Source organism: Sabethes cyaneus, chromosome 1, assembly GCF_943734655.1.
Source record: "Sabethes cyaneus chromosome 1, idSabCyanKW18_F2, whole genome shotgun sequence".
NCBI lineage: Eukaryota > Metazoa > Arthropoda > Insecta > Diptera > Culicidae > Sabethes > Sabethes cyaneus.
In genome coordinates, this window is record NC_071353.1 from 132,430,030 (window position 1) to 132,451,951 (window position 21,922).

A 21,922-nucleotide genomic window follows, 5' to 3' on the forward strand; every position below is an offset into this window, starting at 1 on the left:
AAATGATTTACCGCCGGCGGCGGCGCTTCGATCCGAAGCAACAAACGGTCCGTAGTGGTGGCAAGAAGGCAACAACGTACGGTGCAACGGACGTCTCCTGACTTGGATCGATTTTCCTCGCGCAGTCAGTTTTTTGCCTGGTTTGATTGATTAGTACTGGCGTTTGTTTAGCACGTCTAACAGATACCTTCGACGTTCGACTGGGGCCAAAACATTTACAGTGCAATAACATTAGCACAACACGAATCGCAAACAAGCTTTGCGGAGATTGATGGCGAAAAGTTCGTACAGGATGGTATTTTCTTTCGCTACGTGTCTTTGTGGGAAGTCGTCCATCAGTGGCAACTCGTAACAATAATCACTGACCAATTTCCTCTGTCGGAGGACAGAATTCGGCGGTTGACGAAAAACTCACTTGCTGGCAAATTGAGACAGGTACAGGTAAAATTATATTCCAAAATGGAATCTTCCGTTGTTAGATGTTCAAGCGCAATGTCTGCGTCTCCAGTGAATGTAAAATGATGGAGACGCACGGTTAGGTATTGAAAAGTGCGATTCTTACCTGTATTGACAACTCTCTATAGAAGCGGATAAAAACAATCTAAACATATGAAACCTTATGAAAATAGTACTGTTCGAGATACATATTTTAGTAACCTTGCGCTCCGTTCCGTTTTGAGTGATTTTTTGGCATCGCTAAACCAAATAAAACTGCTCACAAGGACTGAAATCTGATAATAAGAAGCCTCTGCAGCGATTTAAACTGAATAATAATTTCTAGATCTATGGTAGGCTGACCAAATATGGAACAAAACCTGCATTCGGCTCGAGATGTGGTAGATGAAAGGCATATAGCTCCTTCGCCACCATCCCACCTCGTTGATCCTTCAGGTTGCTGCTTGGTTTGCATCCCAGCTTAATCAGCTTTCTATACTTCTTCAGCTCTTCAGCAAATCTATACTTCTCGTTTGCCATCCATCGTACCAATGATTTGAAGATGACCCTGTTTTCGTTCATAATTTCTCATATCTCTTGGTGGTTAACATTATCACATGCAGCTTTAAAATCAATGAACAGGTGATGTGTGGGGACTCAGAATTCGCGGCGCGGAGTGTCTGATGCGGGGTGAAGATTTGGTCCGTTGAAGATCGACCCTCCATGAAGCCGACCTAACAGCTTCTCTCTAATCTATTGGCTATTGGTGCCAGTCAATGGAAGATGTCTTGGGAAAGCACTTTGTAGGTGTCATTCAGGGCAGTGATCGATTGGTGGTTCTCACAATGCAGATTATCGCCTTTCTTGTAGATAGAAAACCTCCGGTAGTCATTCAGTTGTACTCTCGAAATTTCTGAAGGATATGTCGGAGAGTGAAAATTAGAGCTGTAGTAGCATGGATCCTCCTGACAATGCCTTCCCGATAATGGATTCTATAACATTAGCCCGAATACCACTATCCCGAAAACCATCAGCCCGAAAGCAACTAGCCTGAATAACACAAGCCCGAATGTAACACAAGCCCGAATGTAACATTAGGAGCTCCGTAACCGCAAGGATGCAGAATCTACTTTGATAAGCGAAACTTAAGTAGAATCAAAACCATTCTACCTTAGGATGGAATTATTCTAAGGTCACTCATTATCAATCCTTCGTGCAGAATTTTATATTATCCTAAGGCTGCTTCTTATAGAGCTAATATACTGGTAAGAGGAGCTATTGAGAACGCACCAACCAAGGTGCATAACCTCATGAGGCCTCGCCAGAGTTATATTAATACAATTAGATGTGATCATTTTATCGAATACAAACATATATAGTTAATAAATAATACGAATACGTATAGCAAAAATCTAAACAGAAACGAATTACTTTGGATAAATCAAATATTCGCAACCCGACTACGCCTTCAATCATCTAGGAAAAATTGTTATCTGTAATGTCGCAGATTATATTTTTTTGTACATTTTGCCATTAGGTCAAAATATTTACTTTTTCATACTAATATGTCCTATTTCGTAACGTAACGTAGAAACGTATTTATCAACTGTGATCGGCTGGCTGCGAAATCTGTTGTATAAAAACAGAAGATTAAGTTTTGAAACGAAGGGTAGCACCCAGGCTTTGCTTTCGGATCAGTGTTGCGAAGCCCACACTCGTGTGGTCTAATTTCCTCACAGACGCGTACTCATTCTTTCGGACCCTCGCTCTTATTTATTCATGCACTGCAACGAGTTTTTGCGAGTGTGTGTTTCGCTAACAGCTACGGCCGTCGCTCTCGTTCGTCGTAGAAGCCCGAGTTGCTGATACCAATTACGCGCGAGGGTTCGCACTCTCACCCATAAATGGAATCGAGGGCGAAGGTGACGAAGAAAAGAAAAAGTAATGAAAAATTAGTATCACAGTTCTCCATTAGCTTCACACGGGCAGCTGATTGCTCATGACTTTTTTGACTCGCGAATAAGCTACGCAGGAAGACAATGTAAGGGTATGTGTGCGCGAGTGTGTGGGTAGCAGAATGTCTGCACACAGCAACGGTGGCTGTTTCTTTTATGACTGCGTGAGCCATGTAAGCGTTGAACACTATGCTCCTCACATTATCTCGCGTGTGAGTAGGCATCGTTGACTTCTCGCTCGATTCGTAACATTGCTTTCGGTTTTATTGAATCCCAACAATACCCAAGAATAAGAAACACAACAATAGTAATTTAACTGCTGTTATTAATTGTTATGTAAACTTTATTTGAAAACTAGCCACGCTCCAACCTAACCTATAAATACTGAAACAAAAGACCGCCGCTTATTCAGTTTGAAAGTCGCCAAAACCGTCAAAGCCGTTAATGCTCAACTGAATAGAGCCACTAGATGAAAACCGAAAATTTTTGGTTAGCATAAATGTTTTATTAACCAACCAATTTTTGTAAATGCACTTTTTATAAAATCCTTGAAAACGATTTAATACAAACCGAAACGTCGGAAGTAGAAGAAAAACGTTCGTTTTAATCAGCAATTTGACTGCAAATCCGAAAAACAAAACTCTGCAAAGATACTCAGTCGAAAGTTACAATAAGAGTTTTTCATTATTAGTGAAAAATAACAGTAAAGTTATTGGGAGCTTCGCCCAAAGTTAAACGCGTTCTAAACGAAACACTGCGCTTGAAGCAAACACCGCGCTAGAACTATTGCCAGAATGTTGTAAACAAACATGTTGTTCACATAACTGTGTCGCCAAAAGTAAATAACACTTTATGATTTCTTTATAATTTCTTCCAATAATGTCAAAATCGACCGAGCAACCATGAAAAAGCATTTCATTTTTGAGTTGCGTGGTGGATAACTTTCAATAAAACTCACAATATAGTAAGTAATTTGAAAACATCGCTTGTTGCGTATAAAAGCCAAAAAAGTGCCTTCGCCACTTTTTATTTTATAAAGGTAATTCGATGCAAGGACTTGGGAAAAATAACTAGAGGTTAATAGATCCAGAAAAACGAATAGACCTAGACAGCAGATGTGATTTCTGCGGGGGGCTGCCCACCGTATTCTAGTGTTACTTTCTGGCTTGTGACATTCGAGCTACTTTTATATTCTGGCTAGTGTTACATTCGAGCATGTGACATTCGGGCTATTGTTATATTCGGGCTAGTGCCCTTCAGGTATGTGGTATTCGGGCTTTTGGTATTCGGGCTAGTGTTATAAAACCCTTCCAGTAGTTTTTTCTCCTCCCAAACTCTTGAAATTATCCGGTAAAGTTGTTGGGTGTTTTTTGCCATTTTTGAAGAGTTCTACCGGGAGTCAGTCCTTTTCGGCGGCTGTTATACTGACTAATTACTTTCTGGATTTATCTAAGATCGAAAGCCGTCATGTTGTTATGCTTTGAAAGCAACCCTTGGTTAACTTTCGTTCGGTCTCCCTCTGTTATATCACCATATCTTTGCGGAGAAAGAAAGTGCTTCTGGTCACCTGGCCTCGGAAAGCAAAATAAAACTCTTTTTGTTCACTATCAAAATGTTCGGGGTTACAAACGAAATCCCACGATCTCTTCCGAAACAATCTGTTTATATTTGCTGCGTTTACATTAAGCCTGGCTCCGACTCTTCTATTTTTAATGAATAGGTAGGCCGGTGCTAGCTTACAGAACCGATTAATTTATTCATAATGCGGGAAAAACATATATAATGTACGGGTGGGTTGCTACATGTCCCCCCGCCTACAGAGATGCAAGTTACTTAAACGAAAGTATGAAGATCTGTGTCTTATGGCACGAACGAGGGGCTCACGTAGGACTACGAATGCAGAATCAATTCGAAAAGCTTGTTTAATTTACTGTATTATAATAAACATTCTGAAACATTCCTATAAATTTGATACAAGAAGACAAGTTGAAATTTCCCAAATGTTCGTGCGCTGTATATCAGTTTTATCCATTTTTTAAGGTTTGGTTGGTTAATTGACCTAACGTCTTATGACAAGGCCTGCGCAGTATAATTTCTTCATCTGTTTCGGTCCATGGCAACTGATCTCCAGTTCCACGGGCACCCAGTGCTCGCCAGATCTCGCTCCACCTGGTCTTGCCACTTCGCTCGCTGTGCCCCTCTTAGTCTTGTTCCTACCGGATTTGAAGCGAAAACCATTTTTGCAGGATAGTTGTCCGGCATTCTAGCAACATGTCCTGCCCAACATATCCGTCCAGCTTTAACCACTTTCTGAATACTTGGTTCGCCGTAGAGACGCGCGAGCTCGTGGTTCATTCTTCGCATCTATACACCGGTCTCTTGCACTCCGCCAAAGATGGTTCTTAGCACCTGCCGTTCCATATGTTCCATAGCTCTTGTCGGTTTACGCTATCATATGCGGCTTTGAAATCGATGAACAGGTGGTGCGTGGGGACTCGGAATTCGCGGCACTTCTGGAGGTGCCGAAGGGTGAAGATTTGGTCTGTTGTAGACCGACCCTTCATGAAGCCGGCCTGGTAACTTCCCACAAATCTATTGGCTATTGGCGATAGTCGATGAAAGAGGACTTGGGACAGCACTTTGTAGGCGGCATTTAGGAGAGTGATGGCTCGGTAGTTCTCACAATCCAGCTTATCACCTTTCTTGTAGATAGGACAAATAACCCCGTCTTTCCACTCCTCCGGTTTTTAAGGTTTGTAGTTCCATTAAGAGTTTTATCAGACCACAATTACACTTCTTCTGACGCACTTTTGGGAATTTTTGTGTCACTTGAGCACTAGTCAACTTTAGGTAACTGACTTGAAACGAATGTTGTTAACTGGTTTAAGGATCTTGCTCAAAATATAAAACATGGTTGAATAAAAAAATGATCTTGATTATCATTTTTCAATGGTTCACATTCGTCAATTTCCTTGCACATAGTTGATATACAGCACCATTTATTGTGACAGGTTTATTTCAATTATAATTGCCTTTCTAACTAAGATTCGTACAACGAGTTAGAAATATGACAGTTAAAATACCATTAATTGGCTAATGTCCTTTGCACATTAATAGTTCTTTTTGACACTCTGTTTATCAGTTATTTCGCACTTGACAGCAATGCAATCGAAAGTATGTAAACAATTGCATGCATCTAATAGTACGCCCAAAACCTATTTTCGAATCAGACAGCCGCCAATTCTTACTCACTTTGAAAATTGCTATATCATGTTACATTCATGAATATTCTATCAACCTCTTTTTCATATAAGACATCAGTTTTGAATAAATTCTTGCAGTATGTGGATACAATCGGATCATCGAAAGATTCGGTTGGTTGCTCATTTTTTCATAACTGTTCACTTGCAGGACATCAAATTGGACTAAATTTATCGCGGTCCTAAGAAGTCATGTTTCACTTTTTCTGATGCACTTCCCGGTTACAGACATCAAATTGATCTAGGTTTATAACGGTCTTAAGAAATTTTCTAAGAACTAGAAGATTTTATCATTTTTTCTGGCGTACTTCCCAAGTACAGATATCAAATTAGTGTAAGTCGGAACGTCGTTAAGGATCTTCGATCTGTTGAGACGAGAAGATAATGTCGCTTTTTTCCAAAAAGAAAAGTAATCGAAATCACAGTGAATAGATGGTGTATTCAATTTTCGTCTCTGCCTGCGAAGCAAGGCGATCACGAGAAAAATGTATAGGAAAATTTGACCTTGATGCGGAGTATTTTGGGACGCTGACAATCAGCTTGTTGCGTGAACATCAGTCAAAAAATATAAAAAATATTTAGCAGTGCTTGTAAACGATAACAGACGTCGATATATCGCACCAAAAAATATAGTTTTAAATCGTCAGCGTAACCGAGTTTACGATCACCTTCGAGCAAACATGCAACATCGTTGTAAATTATCATGAACAGCAAAGGTCCCAGGTTGCTTCCCTGAGGTTCTTTGCTCAAGTTACCAAGCGGTGACGAGATATATGCTTTCAATTTCACGCGTAGTGTTCTATCGTTAAGGTAAGAGTTAAAGTCATTCAGACAAATTATCTGCGGCTCCCAGATGGCGTAGCTTACGCAAAAGTATGCGATGGTTCAACTCATTGGCGAATCAATGTCGTTGCTACGAGTGGTGCTTGGCGCCGTTTTAGTGTGTTGAAAAGAAGACGAAGACAACGTGCACGATAAGGAGAAAGATTCTCAGGGTTTCTCCAAGGCAAATCCCTAAAGGCAACACGGAAAAATCGTCTTTGGATACGCTCATTTCTTAGAATCCAGATGAGCTGATGTGGTTGCCAAATCACACAGGCGTCTTCAAGCAAAGGACGAACTAAAAGCAAAGCCTTGTGTTATAAACGTCTTTGAGACTTAACCCTTCCTAATCGACAGACTTCGCAGCCGGTAATTAGAGTACAGCACAATTACGGGGCTAGTGCAACGATCCTACTGGCTCTAGCAGCACCGACAAGCCAAAATTTCAAACTGATGCACAGTATAAGGATTTAAAACAATGAAGGTCCATTCCTTCCATCGCTTCAGATTTTAGCGATAATCCTAGGTATCGAGATGCTTTGAAATTAATAGCAGAACGGTAAACGTACGTTATAAGTCGGGGTCGCTAACTAGCTCTACCCAAGTAACAATCCAATAGCAAATTGGTCTTATTCATTTCTTATAGTAGTTTTATCAGAGCATTGCTAAGTGTATCATATTTTATAATGTTTTTCCCCAAGTGAATTTTATCTTATTTGATTTGATATTTCTGAAGTATGACTGAAGGAGACTTGAAGAAACTCTCATAAAACTGTATTATCAATAAGTGTAATTCACCTTATATGCGGTCTTAAGGGATACTTGATTTATGGTTAAAGACGACGCTCCTTAAAGCTTAGTAACAGATTTGACAAAAATTTATGGCATTCTTCTGCAAAATTGGTTTATCTTTACAATACTGCCAAAAAACTATCTTAAAACCGTGTATTCTTGAGAAAGAGAAATCATACTCTTAAGAAAGAACATTCTAGTGTAAACAACTGATCTGTCAAAACGGGTGTCTGAACCTGGAGAAAATTGAAAAAATAAGGATCTTTTAAACGAAAATTAAGCAATATTCAGCCCAATATTTTGAAAACTCTTTCATATAAACAATCAGCGGAGTCACAAAATGAATGACGAAAGCAATAGAGCTGGGGAATGACGGTGCCGGTGGTGATTTATCAGTGGTAGATTTGAATGTAATTAAATAAATTTGGTTCGATTGTGTTTTGCCGGAGACGGTGCGGGTTTCCTCTAGAGTTGTTTGTATTTTTTAAACTCTTTGACCTCTATATCACTAGTCAGTGTCTTTGTATGGAAAATGTTTGAAGGAATCGAAGCAATTTAAGCGTATTTTGTAAAAGCGATGGTAACGATAAAGGGTATAAAAATTCTGTAGAATAAATTTTTCGCATGGAACTGTCGTGCAGTATTCTTTTAATTTTGAAAATCAATTTATATTAACACTCAACATGTCTGCTGTACTTTAAAATTATCGAGCTAACGGGAAGTATATGAATCTCCAGCACAAAAATCGACACTTCGTTGACGCTTTCTGGTTGATTTAGATAAAACCATTGAAAAAATGGCGAACAGCACTATTTTGACTACTTTTGAAATGGTAGCCAATTGCATATGGGCGTTTATAAACATGGTGTTTTGCAATACCATAAGTGATCTTATCTCTTTAAATTAATGTTTGAACATATAAAAGGCTTTTTGCCGCAATTTGTTAAAAATTTGGTGGCTATCAACTTTTTAATGAAACTATTGATTTTTTTTGTATTAATTAAATTTTTCAACAATCTAGCAAAAATAACCGGCGCGTTAAAATGTTCTAACTTTCATGTCACAAAACATCGACAAACTGAGCGTGGCATGAAATTTTTTTTATTTATGAGCAACAAAGCAGCTACTTTTGTTACCATTTTTATTTTCAATTTTCATTTATATCCATTTTGGAAAAGTAATATCTGTGAATGCTTTTTCTCTTATAGCTCTCATTTAATTAAAAACTTTAAGGCTGTGGAAAGTGTATGATGTCTTGCAAGTGTTCTTTGAGAAGACAACCATAAAATCAACAACACTTGTGGTGGTTTTCTTTTAGTTTCAAGAGACTCTTGAAAGTCACTATAAATAGATATCGGTAAAAATTACAGGTTTTAAAAGGACCTTTGGAATTATTCTTGAGAACCTTCTTTAGTGTGGGCCTCCCTAGTTTTATAAGGGTTTTATGGCTGTTTTATCGCAATTTTGTAGAATTATAAGTTTTATGGTCGGTTTTAAGAAGAAAATGCTGGAAACCTCTTCAAGTGCACCTTAAAATGAAATTTGTTACTTAGGTACTCTCCGGAGAGTGTTTCATTTATATTGTAGTCGAAGATGATAGGGTTCTGAGTGGGATGGAACGTAATTACCTCACATTTTGCTATGCTCTCTATCAAGTATTTAAACTTGCACCAGTTCACAAAGGCATCCGACAATCTTTGGAGCCCACATGGCCAATCGTCGATGGAACGTACAGTGAGATACAATTTAAGATCATTATTAGTTAGAGTATTAGCTGTTCTACTAATTTAGTTGGTCGCGTTGCTTTCGGAAACCTGAACGAAACCAAATCGTACCGTTTCGATATACTTTCTGGAGTGCCACAAGGCAGTATTTTGGGTCCATCGATTTTTGCACTTTTCGTGATAGCTTTGAGTCTGAAAAGCCTCACAATTCAAGTACCGTGAACGCAGGTAATTCCGATCAGTTCCTAATTCCGATCACTCAACTAAAGGAACCGATGTTTAAAAGATTGAATTAAAATTTATAACACATTGGCAAGCTTTGATCATGAGGATTCCCATAAACTATGGTTTTTGATTCCATCTTCTAAAAATCGACTACTTTAGTTGAGTGATCGGAATTAGGAACCGATCGGAATTACCCGTGTTCACGGGATGTAATAAACGCACTCGAAATGGAACGTTGTAGTTCTGTTCTGTCAAAGATCTGGGAGTCACCATTGACTGTAAGCTAAGGTTTGGCGAACACAATATTATAATAACGTCAAAAGTGTATGAATTTCAATTTCAATGAAGCTTCGGAAGCTTCATTGAAATGGAAGCTTCGATCCAAATGCTTTGATTATATTTGATCATAGTATTTTTTATCTGTGATTCACGGCATCAAATCTTCCTTTTACCTATTTAAGTCAAAGTTGAGTTAGACAACATCCAAATTAATATTTTAGTAGTACACTCTCCAAAGTAATTTTTACTTTAAACATTGGTGAAAACTCGTTATGATGCCATCATCTACCAATTGCTTGACAGACGCTATCAGATTTTGCTGAAAACTTTTCTGCAAAACCAATCCAATCGATAACCCTTTTTCACCCGGTTGCCTGCTATATTACACCGGAACGTTCCAGAATCACCACTCTCTCTTACAGTGCAGTGCAGCAAACCCATCTGGTTCGATTAGGGAGCCCTGCCAATAATTTCCGTTCTCATTCAATTTGATGAAGTTTGCCACTCTGGCAAACTGGTTTCAATGGGTCCGAAAGCTTTCAGCTTTTCAAACCAAATGTGAGTGAGAACGGCACACATCCAAGAGGTGGACGGAGATGGTTGGAATTATTTTCCTCATCTTCGTACTCTGTGCACTCTCTGCCCGACAACAAGCGGTCACGGATTGGCCACGAAGCAGTTCGTTCGATTCGAAACCGGGTCCACTGAAAGTCACGTCCAGCGCCCTGACCGGGGCACGTGTAGAAGCACTTGATCTCTCCTGTGAGACCCACAACTAAAGGGAAAAGGATTACCTTTCAAGGTGGGACGGTTTCCAGGGGTGCAAAAGTTCCAAACCGGTTGTGCACTGTTACTAGCCTCGCTTACGGATTGTTTCCATCCAATCCGAAAATTTCAATTCCGGTCAGAAACTAGAAAACATCATTATCTTCGGTCCTGCGTTTTACCAATCATACTCAAAAACACCGTAATATCTAAACTGGTCGAATGCGCAACTCATTTATTAAATTCTAACATGACAAACACAACAATCGCAAATGCTTCCCCCTTTCATAAAAGTCCGAGATTTTTTCCTCTGACCTGAACGGCCAATCACCCGAAGCAAGCATCATACATCGGACCCTCGTTTCAAATCGAGCACTACTTCCTGCTAGACTGCTTATCGGTTAACAGAAGAATGAGGAGGAGCAGGAGCACGGCACTATTCGTGCCAGACGAAGACCCAGCAAAATGTAAATTGCCACTGGATTGTGTGGTCCCGGTCGGTGCCACCACCAGCGGAGGGTGCAGAAACGAGGCATTCTCCGCATTTTGATTTCGCTTTTATTACCCAGTGGCACTCGATTCACCGCTAGTTGTCCGTTATTTTATTTTTCTCCGAGTCCTTTATCTGCAGTCTTTAGCAGTTCACCTCTATCGAAGATGCTGCACCATAGCATAGCTGAGGAAATGTTTTCCTTCCCATTCGTACACACACACACTTATACGTACATACACATGCTCTGGCTGATTGTGTTGGCTGTGGCGGTAGGGTTGGCGGTGGTGGTGTGACGGTGTTCAATTTTCCAACTCATAAAGGACGGTTATGTTTCGGAAAAGAAAAGGATACCGAGACTTGCGGGGGGAAACTCTGCCAGTATAGCCTCCGGCGGCCGTTGAAGAAGGCGACACGAGAGCATGCTAAAGGCTACGGCGGAAACAATGAAAGCATCGTGCGACTTTTCATTCCCTTGTTAGCATTTTTATGTCATGATTCTACATCGTTTTGCTTTCTGTTTCTTACTCTGTGTGGCGAACAAATTTTCACAGGAAGGAAACTCTTTCGCTGTCTTTCTCTCGGGCGGAGACGCCGGCCACTGCCTGCGCTGCGTCGCGCCGCGCTTTGCTGTGCAGCGAATGTCGGATGGAAGTCATAAATTAATGAGAAGAAAAGGAGCTTCCTTTCGAAAACATGATATCATCATCCACGCGGCTAGTGTACGCGGTGTTTGCGAAGGAACGAACGAACGAATGAGCGAGGATGGGTGAATTTTACCCAAACCCGGGACGGGACGGCACGGGACGGGACGCGCTATTCCCGTTCGCAGTGAAGCGCAGTTAACGTAGGTAGAGGGTCGGTTGGATAGGTTTTGTCAACTCACTCAACCCATTAACAGCCGTAAAAGACAGCTGATAATGTGTATTACGGATGCGAGTTTTGTGCGGAGTAGAAGTTCAAAGGAAGAAAAATTTCGGTTGATTCCAAATCAACGGAGAGAAAAAAGTAATTTCGGAGCGAAATTGTAAGATTTTGGGATCAGCATTTATATTTATTATATTGGTTGGCAATAGTGAATGAGTTTGTTTCGTATCTGACTGTTGCTCACAAAATTTACCCATTCTGCACATATTTTGATTTGATAATATACCCAAATATCAAATGTAAATTATAAAAGATTGGAAAGAAATTAGAATAAGTCTGATTACGGGTTTTAGTGGAAACCGCGTGCGGTGTCAATTCGACTAGAATGTTATATGCTGCTAGTTTTCAATTCCATGGCGGAATGCAACACAGGCGCGGCTTAATCCCGTGAGTTCCAATGTTGAAACTCAGATAATTTTCGAATTTTGGCATACGCAGACGTAGGAATCTAATTTTCTGCACCATTCCGCTAAATTTAAATTTGTGTCTATATTATTTTTATTTAACTTTTTGTGCAAGGTTGGTTTTGTCACTTTCTATAAATTTTTCTCATTTTCTGTCAGTTTGTCTGGTATTTGTCCTCTTTGTATTCTTTTTTACATTATTTCCATTGGCGTAGTTAAGAAATTTCCCTGTAGGGAGTCTAGAGGGTGTCTTCCAAAAAATTTTGCAAAACCAATTGCACATGGTTTTGAAGAGAATTACCCGGCGAGCTTCATGGGGGCCTACGGAACTACGGGCCAGACGTTTATCACCCGACAGATCTTTCAGAAATGTCGGGAGTACAACGTGCCCATGCATCACAACTTCATTGATTTTAAAGCAGCGTACGATACAATCGATCTATATAATAGATAACTGGTTGTTTTATTTAGTCATTGCCAATGCACACCTAATATTATGAATGTTTGTTGTAGTATTTTTTCCAAGCTTTCCAATGGTGGTCTTAAAATGTAAATCAGTTGGAAGGCTCATGGCGAACAGCGATTTTTGATAAAATTCAATACGGCGACCAAATTTAAGATGACCGCCAAAAATCTTTCACTTCTTTTAAAAGCCCAGTTCTTCCTTACAGAACTGTGCCATTTGTTCATTATTTCATTGCTAATTTAGAGAATTTCACATGATATAGATCTCATGGTTTGCTGAAAATTGCACACTTTTTTAATCCGTCGGGCCCCTAGGTGAACGAGGGGTCCACTGTTTCGAGGTATTAAAAGTATAATTCTCATTTTTTTACCATTTTCAACCAATCAAGTATCAAGTTGATTCCAACGTAAGAGTACCACAATAATAAAGTCATGGACCTGGACCTGAACTTGGACTTGAACCTAGACCTTGACCTAGACCTTGACCTGGACCTGGACCAGGACCTTATTGACCTGGACCTGATAGACCTGGACTTGGCTGGTTTGGACCTGATTGTCCTGGATCTGGACAGGATAGGCCTAGACCTGGACCTGAACCTGAACCTCGACCTGATTGACCTGGACCTGATTGACCTGGACCTGGACCTGATTGATTTGGAGCTGGACCTGACTGACCTAGACCGGGACCTGAATCTGGACTTGGACCCGGACCTGATTTACCTCGACCTGAACTTGATTGACCTAGACCTAGACCTGAACCTGGACATGGCCCTGGACCCGGACCTGATTGACCTGCACCTGATTGGCTTGGACCTGGACCTGGACCTGATTGACCTAGACATAGACCTAGACCTGGACCTGAACCTGGACCTCGACCTGATTGATCTGGAGCTGGATATGATTGATCGGGACCTGAATCTGATTGACCTAGACCTAGACCTGATTTAACTGGACCTGAACCTGATTGACCTAGATCTAGGCCTGGACCTGGACCTGGACCTGGACCTGGACCTGGACCTGGACCTGGACCTGGACCTGGACCTGGACCTGGACCTGGACCTGGACCTGGACCTGGACCTGGACCTGGACCTGGACCTGGACCTGGACCTGGACCTGGACCTGGACCTGGACCTGGACCTGGACCTGGACCTGGACCTGGACCTGGACCTGGACCTGGACCTGGACCTGGACCTGGACCTGGACCTGGACCTGGACCTGGACCTGGACCTGGACCTGGACCTGGACCTGGACCTGGACCTGGACCTGGACTTGGACCTGGACCTGGACCTGGAGCTGGACCTGGACCTGGACCTGGACCTGGACCTGGACCTGGAGCTGGACCTGGACCTGGACCTGGACCTGGACCTGGACCTGGACCTGGACCTGGACCTGGACCTGGACCTGGACCTGGACCTGGACCTGGACCTGGACCTGGACCTGGACCTGGACCTGGACCTGGACCTGGACCTGGACCTGGACCTGGACCTGGACCTGGACCTGGACCTGGACCTGGACCTGGACCTGGACCTGGACCTTGACCTGGACCTGGACCTGGAAAAGAAAACGCATTGCTCTCTATTAGCCAGCCGTACGACTGGACTTGCCATGAACGACTCCTTTATTTTCACATTTTCAGCTAACTTGTAACCCTACCTGATGAGTAGCCTACAGGAAACGCGCAGTGGCTCGTTGTGGTAAATAATACAATTTAAACCGCGGCGCGACCGTGAGCGTTTTGCTGACTGGAACCAGAATGATAAACTAAGGCAATGCTGTGCGGACCTCAAAAGAATACCAGTCAATATTTTCCGGGACTGAAATCCGGGTTAAGAGTATGTTGAAACAGGACGCGCGGGGCGGGGGCGCTACATCTCCCCCTCTTACAGAGCTGCAAGTCATCGCAGAAGGAGATTACGAGCAGCAGCTAGCGAAGGTAGAATGGGGAACCGCCGTGGCAACATTCGTTTTCTTAACTGTTATTACTGTAATGGTCCAATTTTGTCAGCTCCCGATTTTGTCTACCCCCTATTTTGTCTACCCCCGATTTTATCAGCTTTTTATCCCGATTTTGTCAGCCTATAAATTTTGTTTAACTTTTGTACTTTTAAACATGATTTATAAAACTTTTCAGCCTTCTTGAAACTTTTCTGATTCGCTGAGGAGATTTTTAGAATAAAATGATACCTTCTTGCGAGTAATTCGGGGTCAAAATTAGGGTATTTTTATAGTAAAAGTTCTATAGTTCTTTAACAAGCAAAGATAGAGGTATACTATATTCGGCAATGTTGTGTATTTTTACTATTTGTACAACTTTATAAAACAGGAAAAAGTCATACAACAACTACAAAAACAGCTGAATTGGAAAAACTCATTTTAATGACTTTATGTTTATGAAAAATAGGATTTTTCTATCTTCGCTGAAGATATAGAAAGTTACTGTCTTCAGCGAAATTTCTTGTAATAAATATGCTGTAAAACTTTGCAGAACGCATCAAAGTGTTATATTGAAAATGAAGAAAAATAACTTTTTTATTGCACTTTTAGGCCGAATAATCAAAATTTGAATTCCGCTGCACAATAGAACTGTTAATTTTAGGAAACTCTTCCAAAGGTTCCATAAACCTAAAAACAAGTTTTCCCACCCAAAGCTAATGCGCACCATAAAAGGTTCTTTACCAGTGTGCTGTGTCCGGTTCATTGAGCTTTCGGTTGACCAATTGAGGGTTAAAATTTAATGTTTAGTAGAAGTGTTGCGATATTGGAAGGTCTTAAGTCTTAAAATTTGAAAAAATTTTCGAAAAAAAAAATTTCCCGATTTTGTCAGTTTCCCCATTTTGTCAGCCCAAAATTCAACATGAAGCTGACAAAATCGGAGCATTACTGTATTTACTTTGCTTGTTTATTTCTTCTTCATGTTTTTGTATATACATTCGTTTTTGTTAATTTTTGACGTTTGAGTTTTTGAGATAATTACATGGTTTCTATTAGATACGCTTCAATAAAGAATTGTGCCAAATATATCTTCCATTACACTTTATAATTATGCTTTTTGTATCAAGTTACGTTACGAAAAAAACAAACATTCATACAAATTCTACTACGGGTTTCACGTTTCGTTATTTAGTATATACGCTTTTCGTCCTTCTATGTATATATAACAAGTATATTTAATTAATTTTCCTGTAGTCTGACAGCCGGCTGCGAAGTCTGTAGATAAAGAAGGGTAATCTTTAATGACGGTTTAAACCCAAGACTTTGCTTTTTCGTGCGCAATTCGTACTTTCAACTTTAATATGCATATGAAAATGCTAGGTAGAAATCGTGTTTAGTTAACTTTTGAGTATCCCTCAAGGCTCTCTTGTGGGACCATTTTTTTAACTGTATAAAGATAACATTTCTTTCATTTTTAAGAACATAACTTTGCTAATCTATGCTGGTGAGCTGAAGCTCTATTTGAAAATGAGTAATAAAGAAGAGGTCAATGTATTCCTAAATATAATACACATTGCATTCTGCCTTAGTGTTTTGGAGATGCTAGCTAGAGACTTGAGATGATTGAGGCTGCTACATAAAAAACAAGAAAATGTTCAATTTACCTATCAAAGTCCAACACAGGATAGAGTAAGATTGCACAGACCAAATCACTCCCTGAATGAAATAAGCTCTGCTGGACTAACATTGATCCAATTTATCAAACAAATTGTTCACGGGAGATCGACAGTTTCCAATAAAACCTCGCAGGGTTTGATTTCACTGAGCTAACGAGAGAGAGAAAAAAACTGCACAATTTACACGTTGGTGGCTGGATTACTTTCATATCATTGAATAGCGCAAACCAAATTGGACCATGCTGAAAACGCAAAAAATCTCTTCCAATCAAACTGAAAATCAACAGCTCCGGTTACCTTTCGGGCACTTTGAACTGCTCTCGCCAACAACTAGCCGGTGGCCGGCCCCGCTGCATCGGAATCGTGTCCTGTCCGGGGTACTTTCCATCGCCACCGGTACCAAATTGAGTGTGAACTTTGCACAAAGTAAAACTAGCATCCAGTGAGCGAGAAAAAAAACTTGACTCTTGTTTAAATAGAATCACGATTCAAGTCGACCAAATCTAATCTTTCTCGCTTGGCAATCCCTCGCATCGAACGATCATCTTCTTGAACAAACGGAATCGGTCGGTCCGGCTGAAACCAAACCAACGCTGATGCCATCTGTGGAGGAGGGTTTTTCTTCCTTTTCCGCTAGGGTCCTTCCAGGGGAATTTTGTTATTCAAATGTAATTCTGCGAGTTGGCGTGAATGTCAAAGGATGACATATTGATGCCGGGGTTGGCTGCCAAGTGGGGAATGGCAAGTGAATAGTGAAGATTTGATGTGGAAACAGATCCCACAACAAAGGAGATAACCGATCCGTTATGAGATTCGAGCAGCGGTGCTTGGTTGAGATAGTCTTATCGAATAGCGTTATTCTTTTATGTACAATTTAATTTTCGGATTGGTTTGAAAGAATCGCGTTCAAGATTGGCATTCACTGCAACTGTCTTGACAGCGGTAGTGCTAACGGACAACAAATGACAGAAGAGAATTATTCGTTGGTTAAAATCAGCAGCGCGGACACACAACGAAGTTCTTTCGCCATATGTGGTTGTGAGCAAAGCAGAGAATATTTTTACCAACTGACAACGATGGGGCGGAAAAAAGGCTGGATGGAAAATAACAAAACAGTTCAAGTGCTAGGGTGGGGTACCTACAGAGATGGGAGGCGAACGGCTCTTCTGAAAGTTGGTGCTTTATCGTTAGATAAATTTACTTTGAGCATAACTCAAGGTAGCACGCTATCGCTTTTTTCCACAGACTTTCCCAAAAGCTACCATTATTGTGAACGGGTTGTAGTTAAAGGCAAGACAGAAAGGAAATGGTGAGGAGTGTGCCGAAGAGTAGGTATACTTATCGTCAATGTTCGGATCTGGTGAATAAATAAAGAGGAAATGTTGAAAAATTTTAACCTTTCGTTGTGCTCCATTTATTTACCAGGGCTTATTGCCGTAGGCGACTGGTGACAATTCATGAAGTTTATCGATTTCCAATGATTGGATCGCTTGCGGCTGTTTATTGTGAGCTTGAACTGAACACGCAGTGGGTTGTTCCACATTTTGTATCTCACGCCATACTGCAATATGTTCTATGTTTATTGCTGTTTCAGCACGACTGATGTTCAATTAAAACAATAGCAACAGTTGGTAGGTACCTACATGTTTGTGAATGCCAAACACTTAGCTTCTGTTAGCATAGTCACAAATTGACAGTTCGAATCCTCTTCGAAATTTCGCTTAAAATAAAATGAATATTCAGCAACCACTATGCGCCTCCATAATTTAGTTAAAATGGAGAAGCATGATTATCTACAGTGTTGTGTTCAGCTCGTTTTTATTCCTTTTATTTTTTTTACAGTTACGGTATGGATCGTTGCCCCTCCCCCTACATTTACCGGTGCACCTTTTCGTTGTCTGCTCAACTTCCGGTGGAGAATTAGTTTAAATTCCTTTTAAACACCTGGTCGCTGCCTTGCTTCCTTCCTTTTCGCTTACAGTTTGACAATTCGCTAATTTGTCCGGCTAACGATGGACAATTAATCTCTGTCAGTGGAAGTCGGTGCCATTGCGGGCGGACCAATGGCACTGCGATCGCAGACAGGAACGCGGTTGACGGCATGTGTCGGTCTGGGTCGAGGTCAAGAATTCACCCCCGCTCTGTAAGCTTCGTCGTTGGCTGGTTGTTGAATGTTTGGATGTGTGAGAACGAGTTTGGAGGGATTTATTACCAATTTACCTAATAGCTTTCTCGAAACGAAGAAAGATTTTTTTTAACTCACCTGTTTCTCTTCCAACAATAGCATTTATCAGCTACTTGAGAACGATGCTTGAGAGACTGTGTTCAGCAGAAACAGACAATTGTTGGTAATATCGAATGAAATACCACCTTGACCCAGAACTATACATTTTGCAAAGCATCCGTCCGGTTTGCTAACCTGTTGTTGTCTATTGGCTATAGAAATAGAGTGCCATTCCGATGCTTGATTTTAATGCTATTTCTCCGTTAGCCTACTGGAAGAGGTGATACAAATGCTGAGCCAGTATGTTGGATTAAGAAGAATCAGAAACCCTAAAGGCGTTCCCGAGCAGAGGCTAGGACGAGCCGGGAAATGAAATAAAATTATCTTAATTAAAAATCTTAATTGAAAATTGAACGATTTCTTCTATGCGCTGCAGAATGGCAGCTCGGTCAAATAAATCTAGTACCGGGAAAATAATCGCAAAAAAAATAATAAGCGAATGCAATAGACGTACGTAACGCAGGCAATTTCACTTTTTTTGAGGCTATTGTCGCTTACTTGTGAAATTAAAAAATATTAAAAACAATACTGCTTTGCCCTTAGTATTTATTCGCTGGCAGTTTCCTGTATTATCTATTGATTCAGTCAAATTTGGCGCGTAACTATGATTGCCTGTTAAGGGAAAAATATTCAAATTTACGGCCCTTCAATTGGGCATGCAACAATTTAAATTGCCCTCCGATTCGAGCAGCGCCAGTCACCGGGTAGTATTTATTCTTCACTAGAAACCGTTCACCGAGTACTTCTGATTGAAACGATTCAAAGCTTGATCGCTGGAAAATGTTAGCTTTATCGATTTTGTCGCTTGCTGCCTATCTGCGGCCTGCAGAGAATTCGAATTTAAACGTTTCTTTCATCTGGAAAATTTATGTCGAATCAACCAATCAACCAGCGCGCGGTGGTGAGTGGGTGGTGGGCTGTGTGCGAGCGAAAAAGCGTGGCAGGCAACTTTTCCCTTTGTCGATTGCAGTTTTAATAGTAGGTGCCGGGCGGCGCGCGATACTTGCTTTTGCTTTGTTTGATTGAGCTGTAGATTATGGAGTCGGCGTTGTAAAAAAAATAATTCAATCACACTTGCTAACACCTCTGTCGGTTGTAACATTCATTTTCGCTTGTGAACATGAATTTAATATTACACCGGTGAATGAATTCTCACGTGCATTTGAATTTGTCGGTTGCACAATTTGGTAGCTGGTGCAATCGAACCAAAATGTAGTCAAAACTTTGCATCAAGGGAGGAAGAAATTTTTAAATGCGGCAATTCAATTCGTCTGCGTTTCACCAACAGCATTAGGGATTTAAGGAAAGTTAGTGAATGAAAACCACTCAGAATATTGAAATCGATATAACACTTTAGAGTGAATCAACCGATTAACCAAAACAAAATTTCCAACGTTGTTATTCTTTCTTATGTAAGCTTAGTTTTGCATCTTCTCAGGTTTCACGCAGCTTTAATTTCTGCGGTACGGATCAGATGCTTATCCTATGTCAGTGACTGGACAAGTTCCGGGAATACAGCTTGCAGAATCATCGTCTGTTTGTGGACTTTAAGGCGGCGTACGATTCAGTCACACGAAATGAACTGTGGCAGATAATGCTAGAACATGGTTTTCCGACGAAACTAGTTACGCTGATTCGTGCGACGCTGGATGGCTCAAAATCATGCGTCAGCATAGCAGGAGGGGACCTCAGCCGCTTTCGAAACGTTAGATGGATGGAATCAAGGGCGATGCTTCTTGAACGTCTGATTACTTGGGATACGGTCGTGTATTCGATTCTGAACTGTTTACCGCTCGATCGATGAGAAGGATTTGGGTTTTCGAAGAAAGTGCCCAAAGTTTTTTGTGCACTTTCTCTTGTTTCAAAGAAATCACTGTAATCTCTCAATCAATTTTGATAAACTCAACCGATATAAACAACATACTTTCAATTATTTTGGTCAAACTCTCAGCTACTTTTACTCACGCGGAAAAAAATTACTAACTAATCACTACGTTCAGTTTTTTCGAATAGAGTTTTCAATGTACCCACCTCTCAAAAGCAAAAGGTTGAATCGATAAGGTATATTCAGATAAGTTGCAGGAAATTCAATGTAGTTATTAGAAATTTCATAGAAAAAGCGGAGCAACTGGAGTAACATATGAAAATGACGTGTTTAAAATGAAAAATTAAATAAATCCAACTTTTTCTCCGAATATCTCATTAACGGCTGCATTTAGAAGAATAAATATTCTGACCAATTTTGTTGTAAACGACATAAAGAAATATTAGAGTAAGGAGGGGTAAAAGTTATCATTACAGATTCCGTGTAAATTGACTACAGTGGCATGGATGGATGACTACTTTGACAGCTTGCATCTATCGTAAACATTTGTTGTTTACGAAGCATAGTTGCTGAGTTATGAGTAAATCTTATTTTACAACGGTTTTGATGTAATATTTCGTTATACGGCAAATACGATATCAACAGGAGGATATTACTTGTTGAAAATTTGTAGCAGCGTTTTACATCACTCAGATATCTCTCTTGAAATTGCGGTGAGAAGAATTTACAAAAAATATGTTTCGTTTTTCCGTAATTTAATCCAACCCCGTCAAGTGCCTAGCGGGGCAAAAATGCGATTAACAGACGGGGCATAAGTGCGATTCATAGATCGAGAATCTGACTCGTTTTACTGACGGGACGACGACACTATGCAGGCCATTGCGACCTGTCCGTCTGTTAGCGGGTTAGCCGAGATTCTCGACGCGGGTGTTCGCGTTGTTTCATATGACCCTCCCTTACCCCCTCATCTTCCACTCTTACCACTTCACGCCTAGTATCCATCTGTTAGATTCTATCGACTCTTTGTTTCATTACTTTCTAATACCGTTCCCTCCGTAAATTGTAGAATCTGCCGTCTTAATTATTTACAGTTTTAGGTACTATATTACAGTCACACAGTTTACGACCATTCATGTTACGAGATTTCGTTTTACGTCACCTTTTTTACGTCCAAAATTTGAATTAATGTCCTCTCGTTTTACGTCCAAAATTTGAATTAACGTCCTCCCGTTTTATGTTCAAAATTTGAATTCACGTCCTCTTATTTTTCGTCCAGATTTGAATTGACGTCGTCACGTTTAACGTCCGAAATCTGAATTAACGTCCTCTCGTTTTACGTCTAAAATTTGAATTAAGGTCGTCGTCAAAAATTATTAGATAGTTTTAGAAAATTCGAAATAACGTCTTTTCTTTTTAGGTCCAAAATTTGAATTACCTTCCTCTTTTTTACGGCTGATTTTTTTACGTCCCCCCAATAGTGGACGTAAAACGAGATTTGAGTGTACTAGAAATGGAAGATCTGCTCAAAACTGTGTGCTCTACAGATGCTGGCCAAAGGAAAACATTGTCTATTCGCTGGTGAAACAAAAAAAAAACGTTTGGTAAAGTTTCGATCTGATGTTGGCTGCAGTACGCCAGCGGAAAATAGGAAAAGTGCAAATT